General features: G+C 45.6%; 1 long non-coding RNA gene across 1 annotated transcript; it reads left to right on the top strand.

The window, feature by feature from the left end:
- Nucleotides 1-346: 346 nt before the first annotated feature.
- LOC138838606 (uncharacterized) lies at nucleotides 347-3514 on the top strand. Its single transcript, XR_011375679.1, has 2 exons — nucleotides 347-673; nucleotides 2701-3514. It is a non-coding gene; the product is annotated as an uncharacterized lncRNA (long non-coding RNA).
- Nucleotides 3515-25878: the final 22364 nt, after the last annotated feature.

Below are 25878 nucleotides of genomic sequence, written 5' to 3'. Positions count from 1 at the left end.
CTTGTACTGTTTATTGTTTTTTGGACTGTATGACTGACGGAACTGGAAACCATGGGCACCACTCCATCTAGCCCCCTAGACTTACAAAAAGAAACTAAGAAAGAGGAAAAGAAATTGTACCCCCGGTTTTTCAGGGAGATAACCTGGAAGAAAAATGTTTCCTCCCCCATACTCCCCTTCCCAGGTTCCTTTTGCAGAACCTGAGAAATGATCAAGAGGAGGAGGGAGCTATAGAACCCTCGGCACCTGCCCTTAAAGTTTCTGAGAGGCCAGTCACTCGACGACGCCGTGGGATCAGCCCCCCTTCTAATGCAGCTGTTTTTCCCTATGCGCCGTAGGTCCTGTGGATGCCGATGGTCAACAGCAACTCCAATATTGGCCATTTTCTACCAGTGATCTATACAATTGGCGCACCCAAAATGCCCCCTTTTCTGAGAAACCCCAGGATTTAATTCGTTTGCTTGAAACTATTCTCTTTACTCATCAGCCCACTTTGGATGATTGCAGTCAGCTTCTACAGGTCCTTTTTACCATTGAAGAGAGAGAGACCATATTCGAGAGGCGGCCTGGAAGCATATCCCTGGCCCCGCCGGAGCGCCCATCACGGATCCTGCCCTGATCACTGCCTATTTTCCTGAGATCCACCCAACATGGGACTGAAATACGGTTGAAGGTAGGGAGTGACTCCTCGTCTACCGCTATCTAGGCTCTGTTGGCAGGTCTCAAGGTGGCGGCTCGCCGACCTACTAATATGGCCAAAGTTTATGATGTTAGACAGGGAGGAAGTGAAAGTCTGGCAGCATATCTTGAGCGGCTCATGGAAGCTTTTAGAGAACATGAAATTGAGCGTGAAAAGAGAGGCCGGGCCAAGGAAAAGAGGCCAGACTTGTTGGACTCGCCACTATCGCATGCTCAGCATACCTGGTTCACAGATGGCAGCAGTTTCATTCGAGATGGAAAAAGGTACGCGGGTGCAGCAGTCACTACGGACACTGAGATAGTGTGGGCAGAAGCAGCACTCCCCCAGGGAACGTCTGCACAAAGAGCTGAACTAGTGGCACTAACAAAAGCCCTACAAATGGGAAAAGGGAAGAGACTAAACATTTACACGGACAGTCGGTATGCTTTTGCCACCGTGCATGTCCATGGAGCCATTTACCAAGAAAGGGGGCTGCTGACAGCTAAGGGAAAAGCTATTAAAAACAAACAAGAAATTTTAAGCCTCAGCCGGGCCTTATGGGAACCAGCAAATATTGCCATTATGCACTGCCCTGGCCATCAAAAGGGAACTGATTCTATAACCAAAGGAACTAACTTGACTGATCAGGCAGCTAAGGAGGCGGCCCTCCAGCCCAGAGCGGAAGTACTGACTCTACTAAACCCAGAGCCATGAGCTTTGCCTCCTGAGCCTCAGTACTCCCAAGAAGACTTGGAGCGGATAAAGAAAATTCCCATGGCCTATAAACCCCTGGACAGAGAAGGAAACAAAGACTGGTGGAAAACTGGTGAGGGGAAACTGATCTTGCCACAACGATTGGGCAAGGGGATTCTTAAGAGAATCCATCGGGTCTCTCACATGGGAACCCAAAGAATGCAGGACTTGCTCCAACACTCAGAAGTAAAAATTAGGCAAGGAAATCAACTCATTGAGGACATTGTTAAAAAATTGTAAAGCCTGGGCTGGGAAGGTGGCTCAGTGTTAGAGCACTTGCCTTGCATGCATGAGGCCCTGGGTTCGATTCCTCAGCACCACATAAGCAAAAAGAAAAAAGCCGGAAGTGGCGCTGTGGCTCAAGTGTTAGAGCGCTAGCCTTGAGCTGAAGAGCTGAGGGACAGCGCCCAGGCCCAGAGTTCAGGCCCCACAACCGGACCCCCCCCCCAAAAAAAATTGTAGAGCCTGTCAGCTCACCAATGCCCCCAATCAACCGGTTACAAAAGGAGCTCGCCTCTGTGGAGATAGGCCAGGTGTGTATTGGGAAGTAGACTTCACAGAAATTAAAACTAGAAAATTTGGATATAAATATTTGCTAGTTTTTTTTTTTTTTCTGTTTGCTTATGTGGTGCTGAGGAATCAAACCCAGGGCCTCAGGCATGCAAGGCAAGCGCTCTACCACAGAGCCACCTTCCCAGCCCAATATTTGGTAGTTTTTGTAGACAATTTTTTTAGGATGGGTTGAAGCCTACCCAACAAAGCATGAGACCACGAACATTGTGGTTAGGAAGATCCTGGAAGAAATCCTACCCAGGTATGGCTTTCCATCCACCATCGGGTCGGACAATGGACTGGCCTTGTCTCAAAAGTAAGTCAGGGAATAGCCGAGGCACTGGGGATGGATTGGAAATTGCACTGTGCTTATAGACCCCAGAGTTCAGGGCAGGTAGAATGAATTGGACTCTATAAGAGACCTTAACTGAATTGGCCTTGGAGACTGGCGCAGACTGGGTATCCCTCCTTCCTTTTGCCTTGTTTAGAGTAAGAAATTCACCTTATCAGCTTTGCTTTACTCCTTTTGAAATAATGTATGGACACCTTCCACCCATTAAACCTAGCCTTCAGACGGAATTGCTTGCTGATTTGGATGATACTGAATTTCTGTATAAACTTGACTATTTACAGCTGGTGCATAAGAGTATGTGGCCCCAGCTTAGAACAATATATGATTCTGCTTCTATTCCTATCCCCCCATTTGTTTAAACCAGGGGACTGGGTGTTTGTTTGAAGGCACAACTTGAGATCTCTGGAACCACGGTAGAAGGGACCTTACATGGTGCTACTGGCTACACCCACTGCCCTTAAGGTAGATGGCATTGCTGCTTGGATCCACTGCTCCCACGCCAGACTGGCTGACCCCTTTGCCTTGGACAACCGTGGGGAAACATGGGAAGTCTCCAAGCATCCTACCCAACCACCCCGCATACGCCTCAAGAAAAGAAAAATGGACTGATTGTTATTGGAATACTCGTTCAAGATCAAGAGCTGTTGTTTAGTTTTGGGCCAGAGCCACAAGATTGTGGCTCAAGACCATAAGTCAAGGGGGGGAATGAAAAGTTAAAGTTTGAGGCAGTGACCACTTGTTGCTTGTTTCTGTCTAGCAAAGCAACACGTGGTGGTAATCCAAACTCCTGGTTGATTGTGTGCCTTTATAAGACCTGCAAATCCTTAGCTCAGGGCTCTCCTCCTAGGCTCCGCTGTGTCAGAGTGTAGGACGAGGCCCGAGCTGCAGCCCATTTAAATAAAACAGCTGTAGAGTCTGACTCTCGGTGGTCTTGGCATAACAGCATTCTATTATTTTGATTTGTTTAGTCATCTATTTTGGATTGTTTTTTTTTTCACAAGAGAACAGATTTTAAGATGCTTTGGGAAAAAAATAAATATAAACCTTCTCATTTAGGTCTGTGTTCTTTATTCAGAGATCATGTGTTGTTCTAAATCGACCTTGAAGCTTTTTACTGTTAACCTTGAATGTCTTTGCATGAAGGAGAATATTAAAGACATTTCTGTGGAAAATTGTAACGTTGGTTCCTGGTTATGACTTAGTTTTGCTTGCTTTTTCCTTTTTTAAAAATATATTTTATTTAAAAAATTATCTTTAAGTAGTTGTACAAAGGAATTGCCTTTATCAAAGTGGTGTATCAAGACGATATGTCTTGATCAATGTCACCTCTTTCAACATTCTTACCCATCCCTCCTTACCCATCCCTTCCCTCACTCTTCTTAATTTTGTAGGACACCCATTGGATTCTTGGCTGCATTTTCCTCCTTGTCTCCCCTTCATTGTCTACTCCTTTCTCCTTGACCCCACTCCACCCCTATTCCTGGTGTTTTATTTTGCTGAACGTTGACTCTGACATTCTAAGGAATTACACTATTTGAGGTCTCCTTTGAATCAACTGTATTTCAGTGAATACATTTGTATACACTTGCATACCACCCAAGTACTTACAAGTTTAATGACCAATTCTATTTAGAGCAAACACAGGCTGTTTCCACTAGGGGGAGGAAAAGTGCTAATTTCCTAGGGAGCTGTTCTTGTATGGAGCTCATTCCATACAGACTGCTTGGGAAAAACAAAAAACAAAAAAAAACACTAGTCATTTTTTATTTAAATGTCTACCCTAATGAAAAATCAGAGAACAAAACCTGGAATGTTTCTAGGTCAAAGAAGCAAATCTTTGCAAGTGGCTAATTTCTTGCTTCAAGAATTCTAAATACAGCCCTGGGGTCAGAAAAATATTCAAAGCAAGACCTTAGTGATCACAGAACCTCATCTCTTTCTTTAATAGTTGCACAAATGAGGTTCTTGGAGGGACCTGCTCACCCTGGGTCATATACTTTGTTAGTAACAGAAGCAACTAAGGGAGCAAAGGAACTTGTGCCTGTTGTTCCTTAGTGCTCTTCACATGCGTTGTATTGTGTCAGCAGAGCAGATGCAATAAATAACACACGTGTATTTATGTGCGCACACCCACACCTGCACATGTTTTCCTTCCTGTGAAGTTTATGGTATAGGATCTGGCATTAAGAACCATTCTGGGGTGTTAGGTGTTCTCATTCACTTGCTATTAAACCTTCCCAACCCAGCATCCCCATTCCGTGGTACTGGATGTAGATGGCACTGCTTATGTTGGACTCAGCTAGTGGAGTCTGTTGGGTCCAAGCACTTGTAATTACTGAGTGGTCATCAAAATACCACAGTTAGAAAACACATCGTAAACTTTGCTGGGGAGTTTCCAACTTTTATATGAACATACACGACATTAGTGTTGGTGCTTGTTTAGCCATAAATGAGGGTGTGTCCCACTCCTCTGAGAGAGGAAGGGATTCCAGGGTGCTATCGCATTTCACTGTTGGCTGAACCTGGTCTGCTAGCTCTTCCAAGCCCCTGCATTCCGAGTTCATTAAAAGAAAAAAAAAGGCTCCATATCTTCTATGGTGAAGTTGTAGCAAAAAGAGAAAAAAAACCCCAAGAAATGTGAATTTATTAAGGAATAATTATCTCAGTATTTCCCATTAGTAAGACATTCTTGGAGAAGTGAACCTCGTGCCTGGAATACTCCGATGAGTAGTTCTGGTCTACTTTTATTTGAAGAGAACTTGCATTGAAAAGTTAGGGTTGGGGTCTTGGAGATACTCTGTAAGATGTGGGGAGATGGTGTTCCTCTTTTTAATTGAAGTGATGAATATCATTTTTTTTTTTGGGTCCGGTCGTAGGGCCTGAACTCTGGGCCTGGGTGCTGTCCCTCAGCCTTTCAGCTCAAGGCTAGCGCTCTACCACTTGAGCCACAGTGCCACTTCCAGCTTTCTTTTTTGCTTATGTGGTGCTGAGGAATTGAACCCTGGGCCTCATGCATGCAAGGCAAGTGCTCTACCACTGAGCCACCTTCCCAGCCCTCACTTTTCTTATGTGCATAAGCACAAAGTGATGGATGGAGGGAGGCACTTTAGGTGGCAGGTACATTTTTGTATCCTCTGGCACTAAGAGAGTATGTGCCTTTGCAGAGCTCAGCTGCATGTTGCTGTTTGATTCCAAGCAGCCCACGGTCCCTCCCTTTCTATAGGCCCGAATTCATGTCCACCATAAACGGACTTCACTTCAGTTCCAAATCCCTTATGTTTGTTTTTAAACAGGATTATAACATATGTGGTGTGTGTGTGTGTTAGGGTTCTAATAACTGGAGAAAGCATGCTTGCTTTTTAATATAGTACATTCTGCAATGCATGGGTGTCACAAAACCTTTAAGTAAATCAACCTCTTGTTAAAAGAAATCTACTTTGAGTTCCCAGCTGGCCTCAACATCACCAACGAGTGACCACTTCCATGACTCCCTGGACATAGCGAGGATACAACTGTCACCATCTCTTTCTTCCCAGGTGGGAAGTGTTTTGCTGGAAAAAACTCTACTGCCCCCAACAGTCTGTTTTTTAAACAGCACTCAAAATGAACTCTATAAAACTCAGATCAAATCACCCACTAGTTTGTCTCATACTGAGTGCTTCTTAAAAGTCTTTATTTAGTGTTACTCTGACCATCACTCCTATACGCAGTCTAAAATAGTTCATTTCACCAGCCTCTCCTTGCCTCAAATTCCTTACTTTGTCTTGATCTAGGTCTTCATCCATACACCTAAGGCTGGTATTATAATTATACCTATACCCATAGTCACAATTCCACTCACCTTATATCCTACCACACCCCCATCCATACCCACACCCACACCTGCAGCGACCTCTGTATCTGTAATATGTACTTGTTTATTTCTCCTCCTGCTGAAGTGTGTAGACTCCATGCATGACTTCAGGAATGGCCAGGCCCCTCTCTTCTCCTGAGGACCAGCATGCTCCTTTCCTCCCAGAGATGGGCCTGGCATGCTTTTTGTCTTCAAGTCTTCCTCTGTGGCAGATTGCAGTCTTCCTGGCAGAGATCACATTTCCCAGAATATCTGATCCTTGTGTCCATGTATGTGAGTTATCTACAGGGCACTTAAATGTCATGGAGCTGCACTAGTCTTTTTAATTAATAGGATTCATAAGTGCTCTCTGGAAGTCTGTGTGATGAAATCCGTTTTTCCCTATTTGACATTTATGTGGCACTCTTTAACATTTAAAATATATGATCTCAATTTACTGTCACAACAGCCTGTGAACTAGCTGAGAAGAAAAGAAAGATCCTTTCTCCCTGTTCTCCTCTCCTCCTTTCCCTCTCCTCCCTCCCTTCCTCCCTCCCTCCCTTCCTCCTTTCCTTCCTCTTTCCCTTCCTTCCTTCTTTCCAAAACGGAAAGTGATTTGATGGAAAAGTCCTGGAATTCTAGTGACCCCATTTTAAAATTTACAAGATACATTTTTCTAGCTATGGAAAATGAATGAGTACCTAAAGAAATGTAAGATTTGCTTGCTGAGATTATACAAGACAGCAAACTCTACAGTGGGAAATGTACATGGAGGCAAACTTTGTAGAACTAGAAAAAAAAATATTGAGAATTGTTTAAAAAAAGGTGTTACCCTTTTGACACCAAAATCGTATTTGTAAGGATTTTCACTAAATGCATAATTGTAACTATAATAAAACATTAATAAACCAAAAATTCCAGCACTGTTTACACAATTTTTAAAACATTTTATTGTCAGGGTGAAGTACAGAGGGGTTACAGTTATATATGTAAGACGGTGAGTACATTTCTTGTTGAACTTGTTAGCTCCTCCCTCATTTTTTCCCATTTTCCCTCCCAACCCTCCCCCTAAGTTGTACAGATCATTTCCAACATATTGTCCTGTGAGTATTGCTGTTGCATTGGTTCACCCTTTGTCCTTTGTCTCACCATTTTGTTGTTCCTCTTCCCTTCCCTAATTCAGATAAATGTATATACAATATTCAGAGTACTAAAATCAAATACAGTGACAGCAGCGGATAAACCATAGGAAAAAGAAAAAAAGCACAAAAGAGAAAAATCACAAAGTAGTACATTATACATCACCCTGCACTAGAATCAATTCCAAATGGATCAAAGACCTCAAGGTAACATTACAGGAAGGAACAGAAGAAACTCTAGGGCTCCTTGGCACAGGCTGAAATTTTCTTAATACTCAAAAACACAACAAAACAAAGAAAGGTTGGGCAAATGGGATTGCATGCAACTGTAGAGCTTCTGCATGGCAAAGGACATAGCTAGCAAGATCAATAGAAAGCCCACGGATTGGGAGAAGATCTTCACTGGCCATATAATGGACAAAGGCCTCATATCTAAAATATACTTAGAACTCAAAATATTAAATCCCCCCAAAACAAATATATGAAATTTTAAAACAAAAAGCTAAGTGCTGAGCAAACGTCTCAGGTCTGGCATAAGGCTGGAATGGGACCGCCTGCGGGCATGGGAGTGGGCTATTCCCTGGAGAAGGCTGGTGATACCCTGGTGTCAGTTAGTGGCTTCTTTCTATTCTAAATCACTTCTGCTTGCAGGTGGAGACACAGGTAGACCAGGACAGGTTGTCTGAGCTGCTGCAGTGGGCAGGCCCGGGAGAAGCAGCTTGCTGGGTTAGAGACACCAGCTCCTGCTCAGTGGGAGGCAGCTGAGCTGGGTTAGGGCCCCTTTCAGTCGGGATACTTTGGGAGGTCTCACTTGCTCTTGAGTGCATAGAATCTGGAGAACCAGGTTCTCAGACTAGCTGTGTCCTTAATTATAATATGCTTAATCATAATACACTTCTCTCTTCTGCCGTGTTCTCATCCAGCCAAGAAAGGGGTTGGCATTTGACCCAGGCCTGCACCATTGCTACTGCTCCCGTCTTTCTCCAGTCGTGCTCTGCACTAAGCAGGTGGGACAGCGGCTCTTCGGTGGTCATGTTCTCCTTACGTGGGAGGTGGCAATCTGCTCTCTCCATTTACTCCCCAGCAACCAGCATGGGGCTCAGTCGCCTGCTGTAGGCCATGAGCAGGTGCCTGAAGCCAAGATTGCAAACACTGGGAGATCTTCATGAAGGGAGTCTCCATCCAGCATGGGAGACCCCTGCTCTAATTCCTGAGTCAACTCTGGTCCCTGACCCCTTACTCCTCTTCTCAGAAGTCAGGTGAGATACCTGTGGTATTTGTTCACAAGGATTTGAACTCACACACAGGAATTGTGGCTAGGTCATGAGACACTTCCAGGCCTGGAGCCCAAGACCCTCAAATGCCTCAAACTGGCAGACCCAGAGGCTGACAAATTCCCCATCCCAGTGCTCCAGGCTTGAGAAGCTAGAGTCCTGGGGTTGTGGGGGGAGCCTTGTTGCTCTGGGCTTTAACCACCAGCCGCCCTGGCTCTTGGAGGCTACCATAATCCTTGGCTTGCGGCAGCATTGAGCAGCAGCAGGCAGTCACCGATGGTGCCTGCTGTGGTAGGTCTGGCCAACAGAACTTGGATGCTGGGGCTGCAGCCCAACAGTGACAGTGCTACAGCTCTTGGGCTCAAGAAGGCTGGCTGAGGACCAGCTTAAGGCCTAGCAGCAACTCAGATGTCTTCCGGAACCAAGGACCCACAGTGTCTCCTCTTCAGCTCTTTATTGCCTTCATCTCTATTCTTCTCGCTGCTGTTGCTTTGGGCTAGCTTGCTCTGTGTTCCCTGGAGTCCAGGACTATTTCCTTGTGAATCTGTCTTTAGTGTGCTGTTTCCCCCTCTACTTAAATGACCTTGGAAGTGTGTCCTCCCGTGCGTTCTCTCCCCATCTTTCATCTTGGTTTAGCTGGCCATCCATCTCGGGACTGTGAATGAGACCTGGCAGGACAAGGCCTGCTTCCCAGGCAGGGCATCCTTCCCAGAGCAGCCGCTCTGCCCAGCTGTCCCTTGCTTGCCTTGGTCTGTGTTCCCCCTCTACCAGGGGTCTCAGCTACCGATGGGTGTGACCATGGCACCTCCCTCAGTGCCCTCTGTGCTGGGGTCCCTGCCCCTGCCTAGCCGGCCTTTCTCTACTCTCTCCTTACACACTCACACTCTCCTACAAGCCCTGCTCCTGAAAGCGTCCTCATTGCAGGGAGACAGGGAGACCACCCTGCTTTCCTTCCTGTGAGTCAACGAGGGGTTTTTCTTATCTGCCACAGTTTAATTTTTGTTGGCCTTGGTCTTGCATCTATTCATTCTATTCAAAATGTTTGTTTTGCAAAATAACACTTGCAAGACATTCATGGTGAGTGGAGACATCCTCCCCACCGTCCCCCCTCCCTAACCCTCCCTCTCCCACCCTCCAGGCTGCTGTGAGCTCTCTCCCATACAGAAAAACACTCCTGGGGACTGCAGATCAATATGCTATTCTTATCTCATTCCTACAACACTTGGAAGATTTCAGGGCATATTTTCTATACTTGGATTTTCACTTACAAATGGAGCTTAGGAAAAAAAATATGTATCTTGGATTTTTCACATGAGAAGAACATAGCTACTTTACTTAATGACATATTTGTTTAATGTTTCATTGTATGGACAAATCATTATTTTCTGCAGCTGCTTTCAGAGGTTAGTCATCATCAGTGCCGTAAATGACCAGGGTATGTGTGTGTGTGTGTGTGTGTGTGTGTGTGTGTGTATGCACATGCACGTGCTTACACACACACATTCATGCATCTCTGTGAGCTTGTCTGGAAATGCATAACAAACTAAACACTGAGTCCAAGAGCACATTGAATTCACTCATTCCTAATTTGTTCAGAATGGATCATTTTGGTTTCAATTTAGTTACATGAACTAACAGCAATACTGTTCTACTCTAATTTTTGAGAGAAATACATATATAATTCTGATTATATTATTTTAATTTATATATTTAATATCAATGAACCTGAATACCAACTTGTAATATTTGTGAGTCTTCTGTATGTGTATTTCTTTTGTTACCATAGAATATTGATTTGTAGAATTTGTTTACATAATTGTCATGTATACTGTACATGTTTTTTTTGTCCATTTGACTTTAGGTTATTTTTTTAGGAGGTAGTAACCCTACTATGTATTGAAAAGGCCTGGGCTGGTATGTAGCTCAGTGCTTGTCTTGCACATACAACATCCTGGGTTTAATCCTCTAGTACCAAAAAAGAAAAGACAAAAAAAATGCAGCTAAAAAAGAAAAGTACTAATCTTTCCTGTGGTGGCTTTAGATTTTTATGCTTTGCTTAGTGTACTGTGTGTGTGTGTGTGTGTGTGTGTGTGTGTGTGTGTGTGCGTGCATGTGTGTGTGTGTGTGTGTGTGTGTGTGAGAGAGAGAGAGAGAGAGAGAGAGAGAGAGAGAGAGAGAGCTGGGGATTGAATTCTGGGCCTGGTGCTTGCTAGGTAGATATTTTACCACAGTGGTATACCCCCAGCCAATGAATAACAACATTTTTTTCTTCTTTCATGCTTTTCTTTTTATCTTTTTGTGTTAAGATATATGCTGGTTTTCCTACTCACCCATCTTATGACAGATTTTGATGGCAAGGGCTATATTTGCGTTTTAAGTGCACTGGAGATGTAGCATTCTTGGTGTAACAATGTGCTTACATAGCCTTCTGATGGGCTGTGGTGAGCGTGTTTGTGTTAATCCACGGAGCATGTGGCTCTGATCAGAACTGTTCTCTGTGCAGCCTCTGTGTGCTGCTAGACCCTGGGAGCCCTTTGTCCATTTAAGCCTTACCCCCCCTTCGGGGCATATGCCGTAGCTTCTCTGTGTGCTTCTTAAGATTATGGGCGTTCTTGAGATCACATGTCATGGTAGTGGCAGAATAGGGTTTTGAATGCAAGTCTGAGTGTTTTCAAAACCCCAAGATTTTCATGGTGGCAAGTGTCTTGAGTGGCTGCTTTCTAGTCCACTCACTGAAATTTACAGTCCTAAGGTCTCTGACTTCACATGAAATATTTTGTTGAGTTGGATTTAAACCTCCTTCCATGCACTGAACGCGGTGAGGTAACGCTCATAAATGTTCCGCGTTGGCTCGTGTCCCAGTGCAGGAGCTATGACCACCTTTCAGTGATAATTTCCTTCTAATTGGTTGTGACTAATGCACTGTCATTCTGGAATTTGTCACTCACTGAAATGTACCTTAGCAAATGGAGCGTGCTCCCCATCTAAATGTAAATTTACACACACTAAAACACAGCTCGCTAAGAGGTGGATTAAAGGTGACCGGAAGGCCCCAGAAGGTTCTCAGAGCTGGCCACCTGCCGGGTCACAGCCTCAGGGGAGGGAGAGGCGGATGGAGATGGGGAGACTGAGGAACAAGGCCTTGTGGAATGGAGGTTGGGGGGTACCCCTTGGGTGTGTCTCCTCCTAGCTGTTTTCCTCCTGAGTATCACAGAGACCTGGCTGTATTATCCACTCTGCTCTGTGGAGGTTCTGGGGGCCATGTTACAGAGGCGGGGGGACCCGGCACACCCCCCCCCCATTCTCCTTTTCTCCATCTCTTAGTGCTTCATAGATAAAAATACTTGGAAGCACACATTTGAACCCAAGAGTGAGTCCAGCTCACACATTCTGAGGCCATCTCCAATGGCCATGGAGGTACCTGCTCCCACAAAGCAGTACACCCTGCTCTTACTCTGAGCACTGTGGGTGATGGAGCCTCCCACACCATGGCCCTGGTCCCCAGGACCTGCCCGTCAGCCAGGAGAAAGCAGGTCACCAGCAGTGTCGCAGTGCCTAGCCCGCCCTTCCCTGGGAGGGAACTGAAGCTGTGCAGGGCGACACAGGTGCTTGGTCCTGTGTGAAGCTTCGAGGGTTGTCAGAGGCCAGGGGCCTCAGCCAGCTGCTCTGGGGCCAGGAGGCCTCCATGGTCACAAAGGGTGGGTGAGCAGCCGGAAGGGCGGGCTGGACCCGTGAGGGGTGGTCAGTGAGATGGCATACCCACGCAGGGATGGAGGGGGCTCTTTGCTTCCCCTTCTTCTCTTCCCCCCTCTCTCCTTTTTGTCCATCTGTACTCAGAGCTGTGATTTTAAGACCTCCAAGACTTTTAAGATTTCTACACCGAGTCACATTATACGAGTAGAATCGTAGGGTCAGGTGAATTCTTATTGTTGTGGGACCAACAACAAGATGGAAAGAGACTGTGCAGTGGAAGTATCCTTGGAAGACAAAGTATGTGTGTGTGTGTGTGTGAGAGAGAGAGAGAGAGAGGGTGGGGGAGAGAACGAATTGAGAAAGATTTGCAAGGCATCTCATTTCTTCTTTTTATGAGCTGGTGAGAAATTAACAAGTGACTTAAGTGGCCATTTCCACTTTGCGCTTCTGTAAGAAGGGGGTTTTGATTAGCTTTCTATTCCTAGCGCGAATGCTAGTATATCTGTCTTCCAAATTTGTTTTGAGAATTGTTAGAAAGGGCTTGTCTTATCTTACATGTAAAAACAAATCTTTGTTCAGTTGATGGTTGCTGTGATTTTACACCGGGTTAACACCTGCCCTAATGGATTGATACACATGGAGCGGCATTGTTACCGTTATTTAATTTGTATTTTATTCCCTCTGGGCAGACAGAATCCATCATGCACATAGTGAGTTTTGTCAGCTGGTAATTTCTCTGTTCTTGTAGAAAGGTCAAGAACACAATTTTGGAGAAAAACTTAAATATTTGCCCTACAGACCAGCTTTCTACCTTCCTTACTAACATTTCCACTGGATTTCCAGCCTGTGCAAGGAGCCTGTCTAAATCGTGCAGAGATAAGGGGTCTGTGCTGGTCCCACAGGAACACTCGGACACCCTCATTGTTTTCTCTGTGTGAGATGCTTTCTGTTAGGTCTTTATTTCCCCTGTTGGATACAATGATTCTTACATCTATTCAGTTCATAAGGAATTCCATAATTCTCATTTTCTGTATCCTGAAACCCATGGTTTCTAGACTAAAACCTCAGAAACAGGGACAGGCCCAAGCTTATAATGGAGGAAATGGAAAAAGCCATTTGCAGCCGCAGTGGTCCACAGCTGGACCCTGCTTAGAGATTTCTCACTGCTTGAGCTCAATTCCCAGGTGATCTACTGCAATGTCTCCTTTATTGTCTTTTTTTTTGCATTTAAAACTGTTTTTTTCTTGTAAAAATAGTGTTCAGAGGGGTTACAGTTACATGAGTAAGGTAGAGTACATTTCCTATGGAGCGTTGTTACCTCCTCCCTTGTTTATCCCCTACCATATTTTTGGTCTTGTGTGGCAACCTTAGTACTTCTGATTTTCCAAATACCCCTCTAGGCATGTGATGCAGTCTGCACGTTCTGTTCTAACTCACTGTGTTTACAAAGCAGGCTCTGGAGATGAGACGTAACCTCCCAGACTTGCTCCAATGCGTGGAGGCCTGCCGTTCCCCTATACACCAAATCAAGAGACATGGTAGAGGGCATATGTCTTGGTGAAAGGGGGTAGATGCCCTGACATGGGGCATGCTGTGGGAAGACAGCATTTCAGCCAACCTTCAGCCATCTTCTGGGTACAGACACAAGTTCGGGTTTAAATAGACAAAGAATTGAGTCAGAAGGTGAACCGCACACAAATGATTATACCTAATACCCAAGTGAATTTCCATAGATCCTTATCTCAGTCTTTGCTCTGAGAAGGTTCTAGAAAACCTGTCAGTGTTGTCTCACCAGAGGAGAGCATGGTAAGTGGTCCTTCCTGAGGGTCTGTGTTGTTTTTCCTTGGAAACGTTTCTTCCCCATCCCTTTTTGTTATTATCAACCTCCTTCTTGGACTCCAAAGTGATTGCCAAGTGGCTTGGAAAGAATGGCGTAGACGATGACAGATACAAAATAAAGGTAAAGTTGCAGAGCTTTTCTCCTGCTTTTAGCTAATCTGGGGGCCCATGAACATAGTAGTTTTCAGCAGAAGTATAAGTACAGATACAGAAACACATGCTGTGGATCTCATGTATCAGTTTCTAATAAGTGATTTAAGACTGAGAAGGTATTTCTGTTAAAATTGCAATTTCAGTTATTGCATTCTTGGTGTTCAGAGATAAAAATCATTTATTCATTGTTCCTTTTCATCATTAAAAATGAATTATAAGAACATTTAGGCATAGATACATATAGCAAACCATTTATCTTGTCTATTTTTTGTTTATAGTACTTTTTCTTTTATACTAGTTTTTTTTCTTTTATAGTACTGGCATTTGAACTCAGGGCCTTGAATTTTCTAGGCTAGTGCTCTTTCACCTGAGCCTTGTCCTGGCACTGTTTTTTTTTTTTTTTTAACTTTTTTTTTTAACTTTTTGTTGTTGTTGTTGGCTATGCCTTTTATATACTGGTCCTGGGGTTGGAACTCAGGATTCGGGCACTGTCCCTGAGCTTTTTTCCCTCAAGGCTAGTGCTCTACCCTTGTAACTGAATATTTTTGAGATTGAGTCTCATGAACATTTTTATCTGGGCTGCATTGAACTTTGATCTTTCTTTGAACTTTCATCTCAGTCTTCTGAGTAGCTAGGACAAGATTTTTTAGGTCCATAGTTAGTAATGTTGAGTACTCAATTCTATAATTAAATCTGTATTCATTAAACAACTCACTTTACCTTCTCTTCTCAGCCTCGGGCAGCATCCTGTCTACATCCTGTGCCTGTGAACTGGGCTGCTCTGGATTCCTGGTGAGTCGGTGAAATCACACACCGCTATTCCTCCTATGCCCAGCCGAGCTCCAGGTTCACCCTGTTGTGACATATTTCAGAATTTTCTTCCATTTAAGGTTTAGTAATATTCTATTTCATGGTTATAACACATTTTGCTTTTCCTTTCATTTGTTGAAGAACATTTGATTTGCTTTCTCCTTTTGCCTTTTCTTCATAAAAATAACAATTCTGTTTCAAAGGAAATAAGAAAGTAGTTTATTTGGAGCCAAATTCAAATAACCATGGCTTAGAACATGGCTTCAAGGTACTCTGAATGGAGTGTGCTTCCATGAAATGTGAATAAAGAAATCCATAAAGCCATACATTCAGGTAGACAGGGACACTGCAGGAGGGAAATCTTCGCTGTAGGGTTCAGATCTTACAGGATTCTTAAGGCTTTGGGATGAAGTTGCTAAGCTCTGAGATGCTTAACTAACAGTGATGGGATGTCTGGTCAGAATAGAGGTTGAAAGTGAAGGGTTATCAGAGGGCCTGAGGTAGCCCAAGAGAGCAGACCAAGCCTGCAGCCTCTATCCCTCCATGCCTGGGGTGTTCTTGTCAGCCAAGCTCAAGTCTGCTACAGGATTTTTAGTGCAGATGTGGTTTAGAGTGTCATCTCCCTGGGCTGTTGTGAACCATGGTCCCCTTTCCCTTCTGGAACATTCCATTTACATCAATAGATCCAATAGCTGCCTTCTTGTCCTCTCTAGTCTATGAGAGTTACATTAGTTACATTTTCTGTACTTTTAAAACTTAATTTTATTTATTTGTTTTTTTGTTTATGTGATTCCAATGAATCAGACATAGGGCCTCATGTATGCTAGGCCAGCACTCTAACACTAAGCCATATTCCTAGCCCTTTCTGTACTTTTCTTTGGGGGGTCCGGTCATGGGGCCTAAACTCTGGGCCTGAGCGCTGTCCCTCAGCTCTTCAGCTCAAGGCTAGCGCTCTACCACTTGAGCCACAGCGCTACTTCCGGCTTTTTCCTTTTGCTTATGAGGTGCTGAGGAATTGAACTCAGGGCCTCAGGCATGCAAGGCAAGCGCTCTACCACTGAGTCACCTTCCCAGCCCCCTTTCTGTACTTTTTTGAAAGAAATTTCTCCCCTTCTTCAGTCTCTCATTTTGTTAATGTTCTTCCTTTCCTTCTTTTCTTCAGGGATGGGTTGGATAGCTCCTATGATGCAATTCTAGATTGGAACCCAGTAACTTGCCTCCTTATTAGCTAGGGATGTTAAATTAGGGGTCCCCAGAGTGAACCTCAGTCCAGTGCAGTGTCCTCAGAAGATGCTGGAAGGCTGAGCAAAAGCCATGTGAGGACCAGAATGTCGTAGCCAAGGGTTTCTCAGAGCCACCGAAGGCTGGGAGAGCCGGGGACAGATTGCCTATAGGCGTGTGGTAGAGCGGTGCTGTCCAGCCTCGAGACTCTTCCTGACAGCAATCTTTTGTCGTGTTGTATTTGTCCTTTAAAACCTATTTTTTTTTTTTTTACTTCTAATGCTTTAATCTTAATGGGTTTGGTGAGAGAAAGGATATTGGCTTTGAGTGGAAAGAAGTAAGCACACACACACACACACACACACACACACACACACACACACACACACACACACACACACACATCTACTTACTTCTGACTGAACTTGGATTTTCAGGATGGAACCAGCTTCTGTATGGCCTCGTCCCCAGCCACCACTGAACTGAGCAGCTTATGAGACACCCCCAGCTGCCACACTCCTCAGACAATGTCATAGGCTGCAAATGTTTCTGGGCACCCAGTAAAAATCCACTGGAGCCAGCTGGTTCCCTAAGAGCCTGGATTCCACCGATGCCGGCAGCCATGGGCCTGCAGTCAGAGGGAGCGGCCTACAACACTCTACCCTGTGGGACATGGACGTTTTCCTCACATATACACACCAACTGTGTCCTCGGTCTTTCTATCCCTTTCCCTTGGGATGTGTGTCCCAGCCTCCACAGCGCCCATCCATCAGCCACACCAGCGTGGCATGCACGGCTACCGGCAGGCCCTCTCCTGCTGTTCTAATGAAGCGGTTGTGGAGTCTGCAAACCTTGGGGAAGGAGTATGGAATGTGGGGACCTAGGGAAAACATGCTGTGATTAGCCCCCGACCTTCACCCTGACTGCACACACATGAGAGACAGCCTCACAGGAGAGCAGCCACACATGACTCTCCGTGGCCCACTTGGAAGCTGTGAGAAGGGGAAACTTCACAGACTTTGCCTATGGAGTGGCTTGATTTCAGTACGGGGTAGAGACTCACTTCTCTCTTTTCTTTAGAAAGTGATTTCCAAACACTATTTGGGATAGGACCAAAGAACACGTGAATTAAAAAAGCACAGCTCGGGCTGGGAAGGTCGCTCAGTGGTAGAGCGCTTGCTTTGCATGCCTGAGGCCCTGGGTTTGATTCCTCAGCACCACATAAGCAAAAAGAAAAAAAAGCTGGAAGTGGTGCTGTGGCTCAAGTGGTAGAGCGCTAGCCTTGAGCTGAAGAGCTGAGGGACAGCGCCCAGGCCCAGAGTTCAGGCCCCATGACCGGACTCCCCCTCCCCCCAAAAAAGCACAGCTCATGGCTACCTGGGGTTTCAGTCCAGTGGGGAAGGCAGGAAGACAAGCATGGAGGGAGTAATGAACGGGGCAGCTTTGTGGGGTCTTGAAAAACAGGCAACAGAGGCATAACTTGGTCTGGAGAGGAATGGGAAGGCCTCTACTGCGGAAGGAAGAGCACCCTGAGTGGGAGGGCTCAGAGAGGGGCTCAGAGAGGATGGGGGAATATAGGATGAAGATTTCCAGGAAGGGCAGTGCTGAGTGAGGATTTGGACCACCTTGGACAGACACCATGCTATGGGGCTGTCTCCTGGCTCCTGAAGAAGGACCTTGCTCTGGAGCCCATGGGATTGGATGTGATTTCCGTGGAACATTCTGGATGGAGTGTGTGTGATAAGTCCTCCACAGGACCGGGGCGGGGACAGAGGATGAAAGAGATGAGAGATGAGAGAGAGGCTGCAGACAAACAGTCTGAGCCGCTCCAGGGTAAGCACAGTGGACATGAAGGTAGGCTTCTTAACAGTATAGAAGATGGCTGGGAAGGTGGCTCAGTGGTAGAGTGCTTGCCTGGCATGCATGAAGTCCTGGGTTTGAGGCCTCAGCCCCACATTCACAGAAAAGCTGGAAGTGGTACTGTGGCTCAAGTGGTAGAAAGCTGGCCTTGAGCAAAAGAAGCTCAGGGACAGTGCCTAGGACATGAGTTCAAGCTCCAGGACTGACCCCCCAAAATATTGAAGAAATGGCATACAGGCAAATTTGATGCTTTGTCCTCAGCTTTGAAAGTAGGATGTGTGGTTCGAACATTTTTACCAAAGAAATGAGGAGCATTGTCTATTATGCCTTCCTCGTTGGAAGCCCTTTTGGTTCTGAGCATCTGAGGGATTGAAGGAGAGGTGTGAAGCGGTTACTCTGATGTACTACATGAAAATCTCATTAATTTAGAACACAAGGGACCAGACAAAATAGATTTTGAATTAATTAGGTTTGCAATCTGCGAAAGTTTTACTCAGAAATATAGGACATCTTGCAGACCAAGGAATCCCCATTCATCCTATTAACTGATGCTACATTTTAATTCAACTGTATTAATGAGAATGAGGTTCCCTATATTTTGGGGCAAATGAGAGATAGTTGGGGGCATATATTATGCAGGCTTTGTGGCTATGTTACCGAAAGGCATGTTGTAGCCGTCGGGTGTATCTTGGCTGCTTTCAATGCCTATACTTTAGAAATGTTTTTCTTCCTTTTTCAATTCTGATCAATCTGACAGCTTACCAGATAACCCACATTGCCTTGGATTTGTGGATTTCTGAAGATGCAATATTTTTTTCTTATTTTTCATGTCACACTCTTTCATCTTTCCTTCAAAGGTGGCTTGTGTTTATCAGAGAGCCCTCGGCCTCTCAGAAAAATTTTAAAGGCTGTGTGATTTGCATTCCATTTGAAACCCATGCCATGCCTGTAACAGGTTTCTGGCACACAGCTGGCTGCCCGCTGTCCCCAAAGCCATGGCGGAGACCCCTCCCTGTCAGCTTTGCTTGCTGTAACGTGGCTTCCTGGGCATGTGGGGAGATGCATGAGCAATTATCATGTCAGCTCTTATTAACCTTTCCTTTCGGTGTGAGAGTCAGCTTCCCAGGGCTCCGTGATGATTAAGCCATCGGGATATGGAGCACTTTCTATCACTGGGCCGAGCGCCTACTGGGGTTGGGGAAGGGTGACTCAGTGTAGAGAGGGAAGGGAAGAACACTGGGAGCTGGAGGCTGTTTATCCTCCCAGTGACCGCAGATGCTCCCTCCCACCTCTCACCTAGTCTTTCTCATCTCAGTGTCTTCTCAGTCTCCTCCTAGTTGGCCCTCCATGACCCTGGGACTGTCCTCCACAGCTACCCCTCAGCTGTACTTGAGCCCCTGGATAGTTTCTCTGTCTACCACTTGAGATGAGCTCCTCCCTTCAGACAGCTCATAGCTCACACTTCTGTTTGCAACTCCCAGAACAAGGCTTGGTAGAGTTGAGGTGCTTCAAAGCCACTGGCCAAACATGCAGGGGAAAGGCATAACACTGTCTTGGGAGGTGAAGAAGGCCTTCTCTCCTCATTGCCTACTTCTCCCTTCATTGCCTCTTTCCTCTAGTCAAGTGCCCGATATGTGGATGAGGCCCAGAAGGAAGCCAGGGGCACCCCAGCCAGCCAAAAGGCGGTCTCCCCATAAAGCAGGGGAGGCAAATTTCTGGTGGCTCTCCAAAGTGGCTGACTTCCCATTGCCCAGCCGCACCCTGAATCATGGTGGGCTCCATGGCCCTTGGTGTCAATGGGTTTTCTTTCTTTCTTTTGTTCTTTGTGCCAGCCCTGGTGCTTGAACTCAAGCCTAGATGCTGTCCCTTGTTGCTCAAGACTAGTGCTCTGTTCCTCGAGCCATATCTTCACTTCTAGTTTTTGGATGGTTAATTGGAGATAAGAGTCTCAAGGACTTTCTTCCTAGGGCTGGCTTCACTTGTGATCCTAAGATCTCAGTCTCCGGAGTAGCTAGGATTATAGGAGTGAAGCACCAGTGCCTGACAGGATTCCTATCTTTTGATTGGCTTTTTGGTATTAGAGGGAAGAAGGAGAAGAAGAGTCAAGAACCAAAGCAGAATTAAAAGTGGATGACTGACATTTTTCTTGTTCTTTTGTTTAAGCTAACCAAAGGTTAGGGACAGTAAGTAATTTTGAGTATCAGGGAGGAACTGAGAGAAGGAAAGAGGCTGAAGATAAACAGGAAGAACAAAGATTTGGAATAAAGACCTGATATTTAGTGCAAAAAATGGACCCGGGGTTTGGCGCGGTGGTGGGAATAAGGGGGTAGGGTGGACAGGACGAGGATTTTCTGTTCCCATCGGCTGGCAGCGTGCCCTCTCATTTTGGGCTGTCCCCCATGATGTCTATTAGAGAACCTCATGGTCTAATGGATTCAAAAACAACCCGTACCTTAGCCAAGTTACTTCAGGCATTTTAGCCCAAAGGCACTGGGAATTTTGTTGTTCTTGAAAACATTGTATAATTAAATGCAAATTCCCTATGATTTTTCACAATCTGCAAATCATGTCTTCTGAAGGCAAAGAAAGAAAATCCATGAAGCTTTTCTGAGAGATATTGATTGAGCCTGCACTGGCTCCAGCCCTCCCCATGAAAGTGTGGCCTGGGAGGGCAGGGCGGGGACTGGGGCTTGGTGGACATCCTTGGGCACTGGTTGTAACTCAGTTTCCCTCACATGGAAAGAAGGAAATGCATAGATGAAAGGACTATCCTGCCTGCATGCTGTAAACTGGATTATCATAAGCTTCCTGCCAGCAGTTACAAATCAAACATTTGGCTCAAACTAAGCCATACCAAGTTGAGTGAAAACCTTGAGCTTTGCAGAATCTGTGACGGATGAATGGAAACGGTACTCCTTCTGCGGAATGGAGACAAGGAACACTTGCTACCCATCCTCCTCTTCCTCCCTCCTCCTCTCCCTTCCCTTCCTCCTCCCCCTCCTTCTCCTCCTTCCCATGATCCTACCTGAAACTTGCAGCTCTGTGGACTCCACTCTTCCTCCTTGCTCATAAATTGCATAGCACATCACCTGGCCTCTGCCAGCCCCTCCCTGTCATGTGCCTGCTGTCCCTGGAGCCTCTCAAAGGGGACGGATTGTTCCTCAGGGTTGAGCCCCATATGGAGAGAAGCCTAAGGCTGGGCAGGTGAGCCAGGTACCTCACAGCTCACCAGTCAGAAAATGGGACTTCCGGGGAGGTGCTGTGACGTTGGTTAAGGCAGAGCAAGCAGTTGCCTAACTCGACACCAGCCTCTGCTAGCTGAGATCCAGACTTGAAATGATTCTAACGAAGATCTCGGCCACTAGCCATTGTGGTAACACACCTGATGCTAGGCCTCTCCACTTCTGTGCCTTCACCCCCAGTCCTCAGAGAAACCAGAATTCAACCTTGCTTTGTTTGTGTATTTGTTTAGACTTGCTCTGGCTGTGTAGTTACTATGTGGCTCTGGCTGACCTTCAATTTTCTATACTTCTGCCTCAACCTCCCCAGTGCTGGGACTAACTACAGGCACGAACTGCCACAGCCAGCCCTCTTATCCCGTTACTTGGAAGAATTTCCCGATGTGCACTTTTGCACCCAAACAGGCCCAGTAGCATTCCACTGTCTATACGGATGGTGTAGAAGACTTTCTTGTCTACAAATCAAAAACAATGGGAGCCCTCAGAGATCCTGAATTGTTTCTTGAGCAGTCAGAAAACGTGCCCAAACAAATCTGTTTCTGAGACAATGGGGCAGAATTTGTACTGCAAAGGAACCCAGAGAATCCTGAGTCCTGAGTGGCTGGAGCTGAGCACTGAACTCTCTAGCAGAGGGACGGATGAGGGAACTGATGCTTAGAAAGGGCACTGGGGGTGGGCACATGGAGCCAACTCCAGGCCGGCCTCTGACCGCAGTGTTTTCCTGTACAGACTAGCACTGCGGCCATAGCCACGTTCATACAGCCAGACTCAGGGAAGCAAACTGCCCTAGCAGGTACCTGTGACTCCAACCAGATGATGAGGTTTGGGTGCTTGTCACAGGGTCCCATGCCCTGTCATGCCCGATCGATCCTCCTTCTGGACCAGCCACCCCTTCTCCGGACCGCCTGCCGTGTGCCCAGTCAGACTGCATTTGCCTTCACCTCTGTCACCGACATGCCCTCCTGCCTCTTTCTGTGCCTGAGTTCTCAGCTTGCATTTCCTTTCTAGGTTTCTCCAGCTTCAGATGGAATTCCTATCGTATCTCCTTCTCCAAACTCTCACTCTGACCAATTTTTTTTTCCTTCTGTTTTATGATTCTTAGTACGTCACGTTCAGGAAGTCTCTGGTTCACGCTGGAGTCTCTGGCTCCTCGCATCCTTGACTAGAGACCGGGCATGGTGCATCTTCTCTCAGGTATCCTGTGTTCTCTAACTATAGTCTCAGTAGCTGGTTAGGTGATGGTGAGGCAGAACTCCCAGAAACACCTGCAAGAGGCAAATGAGGAGAGAAACCCACAGCAGCCAAAGCTGCCTTTGGAGGCCTGGTGACAGTGAAGGGGGGTGGGGCAGAGGGATCTGACTGCAGGGGGCCTCCACCCCTGGTGGCCCTCAGGGTCTGGGCCCTCAGAGGACAGGCTGCAGCCTCTGGGAAACAGCTGGCGCCCTCTCATTACTGGCTGATTGGCCCTCCGTCCTTCTGAGGGGCTCAGACTGATGCCCTTGCTACGCCCTTGTACCCCGCGGTGTTATGAATGGCCCGCCTTGAATCTGACCTCTTAAATGCTGACTTCCAGCATTTGCAATTTGCCTAGTGGAAGCAGAGAAGACCAGCTATTTCAGAATATGCCAATAAAATTGCTCATGGGCTGTAAGAGCCACTGGCTCTCTTGATTTACGTCAACACACAGTGCTGTATGTCAAATATTCTTGCAGGGTCTTCTCTCCAAACTTCAAGCTGTAAAATAAGATGGGTATATTTACCTAGGGAATACTGGCCTCTATACACCAATTTTGATAATTAGTATTTGAAATCAATATGAAGGAAACTGAAGGCTGACAAGATGAGAGATGGTGTGGCTAGCCCTTTTGATTTCACCTTGGTTTACACTGGATAGGAGGCTGTAGATGACTAGGTCAAGGCTTTATGATAGCTGTTTTTAAATCACTAATTATTATTTTATAACCAATTTAAGGGTTTCCTGTGTTCTCCATATCCCCAGTGTAAAGAACCAAATCCTATTTTTGCAGTGTTTGAGGGTAAAGTTTCAGGTATCAGGGACTCACCCACACCCACACAGAAGCACCCTGCTGCCCGTAGGCTAAGTACACTGTGGGTCTGTTCTAAGATCACTCAGAATGGAGCTTCTCCAGCTTGTGTGCTAGTCGCATACAATAGGAGAGCAGAAGATGGAAAGCATGAAGAGGTGTCTGGTTTTGCTCTCCCATGACTTTTATCTGACAAAGCAGAGCCACTCTGGGACAAGAGAAATCAAATTTAAAAAGTACATACATCATCATTCAACTCCTGACACAGTGAAGGAAATGTAGAAATCTTCATAAGCTTATAACAATCATGTACATTTCTTTAGATTGGAATCAAACCTATGGTGTTTGGGCTGCCTGGTTTTTGTGGCATGGTGAACATGTTACGCGGGATGATGTTTAGGAATAGATTTGTTCTTTCCACCTCACTTTCTGTGAGAAGTTAACAGAAGATGACATTGCTATATCAAAGAATGCAATTTTGCACACACATGTATGCATTAGTAATGTGGTTTTTTTTCTGTTTTCCACTAACAGTCTTTCTTTGGGCTCACACTGTCTATGAATGCTTTTCTAAGCTGCAGAGTCTATGGATTTAAGACATTTGAAATTGCATATAAACATTTGCAAGAATGTCTTTACACTATACAAATACACATAATTTTTATACAAACACGCACACAAACAGACATACAAACATCCACACAGAGACATACATACATACATATACACAAATATACATACATATGCAACATACATATATACAAAAATGCCTGCACATAATACATGTACAAACATACACACACAAAAGCACTCGTGTGTGTGTGCACACATATACATGGACTTTTGTCCTGACTTGTTTTGCATTTCGCATTTCCATGTTCTTCCTTCTGGCACCTTTGGTTACAGCTTTGTTAAAATATTCTGTTGCTACTTTCATGAAAAGCATCGTTCATGCCCTTTAATACATGGTTCTCTGGCCTAGGACAAATGCTTGCTGTTGGAATGCTTGGCTCCCCTATAGTCTTGTTCTTCATGGAGCTTTTCAGAGTTACCACAGCCCTGCACGGATTATTGTTGCTTAATCAATATGTTGGGAGAGAAACGAGCCCATGAGTAGTGAGAGGCACCATCCTTTAAGTGCTTACCTTGAAGTAGAAACTCATTACGGTACCTATCGTTATACTAGGTAAGCGCAGCCGCTGCCCCTACATTCCCCTTCCCATCACTCCACGTTGCTACGCTGACCTTTCTGCTTTCCTTTTTCCCCCTCTTCCTTCTCCCCTTTCTATCCCTCCCTTCGCTATTCTCTTATCTCTTTTCCTTTATTCTCCCCTCTTCCTCCTCCCTTCTTCTCCTCTTCTCTCTTTCTCTTGCCTTCCCCTGCCCTCTCCTCCCCTCTCCTCTTCTCTCCTCCCTCTCTTCTCTCCCCTCTCCTGTCTCCTCTCCTCCCTGTCCTTTCTCTTCTCTTTTCTTTTCACTTTTCTTTTTTTCATGTTTTGAGTCCTAGTGCATGCTACACCTAGTACTTGTTAGGTAAGCACCCCACCTCCCACCCCATCTCCAGCTCTGTCACATTGCTATTTTTAAGTTTCAAAAAGATTCTTGGCATAATCAATTAATAACTTGATGTGTGCTATTTTCTGTGATTTTACACATTCCCAATCTGCTTTCTGTTTGTCCTGTGTTCAGATATATTCTATTGATTAGACATACTCAAAGCTCTTGTCAGGCCTTTCTGGAGAATAAGATATAATTTCCCTGTCATGCGTTGGCAGAGACCCAGCTGATGGGATCCATTTGTGTGGGGCTACACTTGTGCTTTGGCATTTTCAAAACATTCTCATCTTAAAAAAATCTGGCAGAGACAGTTGATGCATCTTCTCCATGAGCTCTTGATCCAAGCATCCCTGACATTCTCCAGGAAACGGTTTTTAGGAAGAAAAAAGTTCAGTTTTGGGAGCTGTGCCTGAAGTTGTACAGACTACAGCCTTGAAGAGGTGGGTGGAATGTAGGGTATAAGACAATCCCAAGTGTCAAATCACCACCCTGCAATGAGTTACTCTGCATTTGCACGTATGTACACACGTGCAAAGATGAATCCTGGAGGCAGTGTTGTGTGGAGGTGGACAGGAAAGAGCAGAGTAAGACCGACTGGGAGAGAGAATGGCTAATTGGCTCAGTTCTGCACTTCCCATCAAAACCCAGCTCTTTACCCACCTAGGTGTATAGCAGGTGTGCTGAGTGGAGCGCACCGTGCATGAAGACAATTTGTTGCTGGTAGGAGATAAATTATAACCCAAGAGTCCCGCTGGGAACTAAGGGACACGAAGGAGTCACTCAATGGGAGATTTTGCAGCCCTCCTCCACTTTTATTTCCCTGATCAGCCTAAACCCTACTTCTTAGAAATGTAGTCTTGGCATTACTAAACTAAATAAG

The sequence above is a fragment of the Dipodomys merriami genome, unplaced genomic scaffold, assembly GCF_024711535.1.
Source record: "Dipodomys merriami isolate MVZ:Mamm:240054 unplaced genomic scaffold, mDipMer1.0.p SCAF_285, whole genome shotgun sequence".
Taxonomy (NCBI): domain Eukaryota; kingdom Metazoa; phylum Chordata; class Mammalia; order Rodentia; family Heteromyidae; genus Dipodomys; species Dipodomys merriami.
This window is presented reverse-complemented; position numbering and strand designations above follow the sequence as displayed.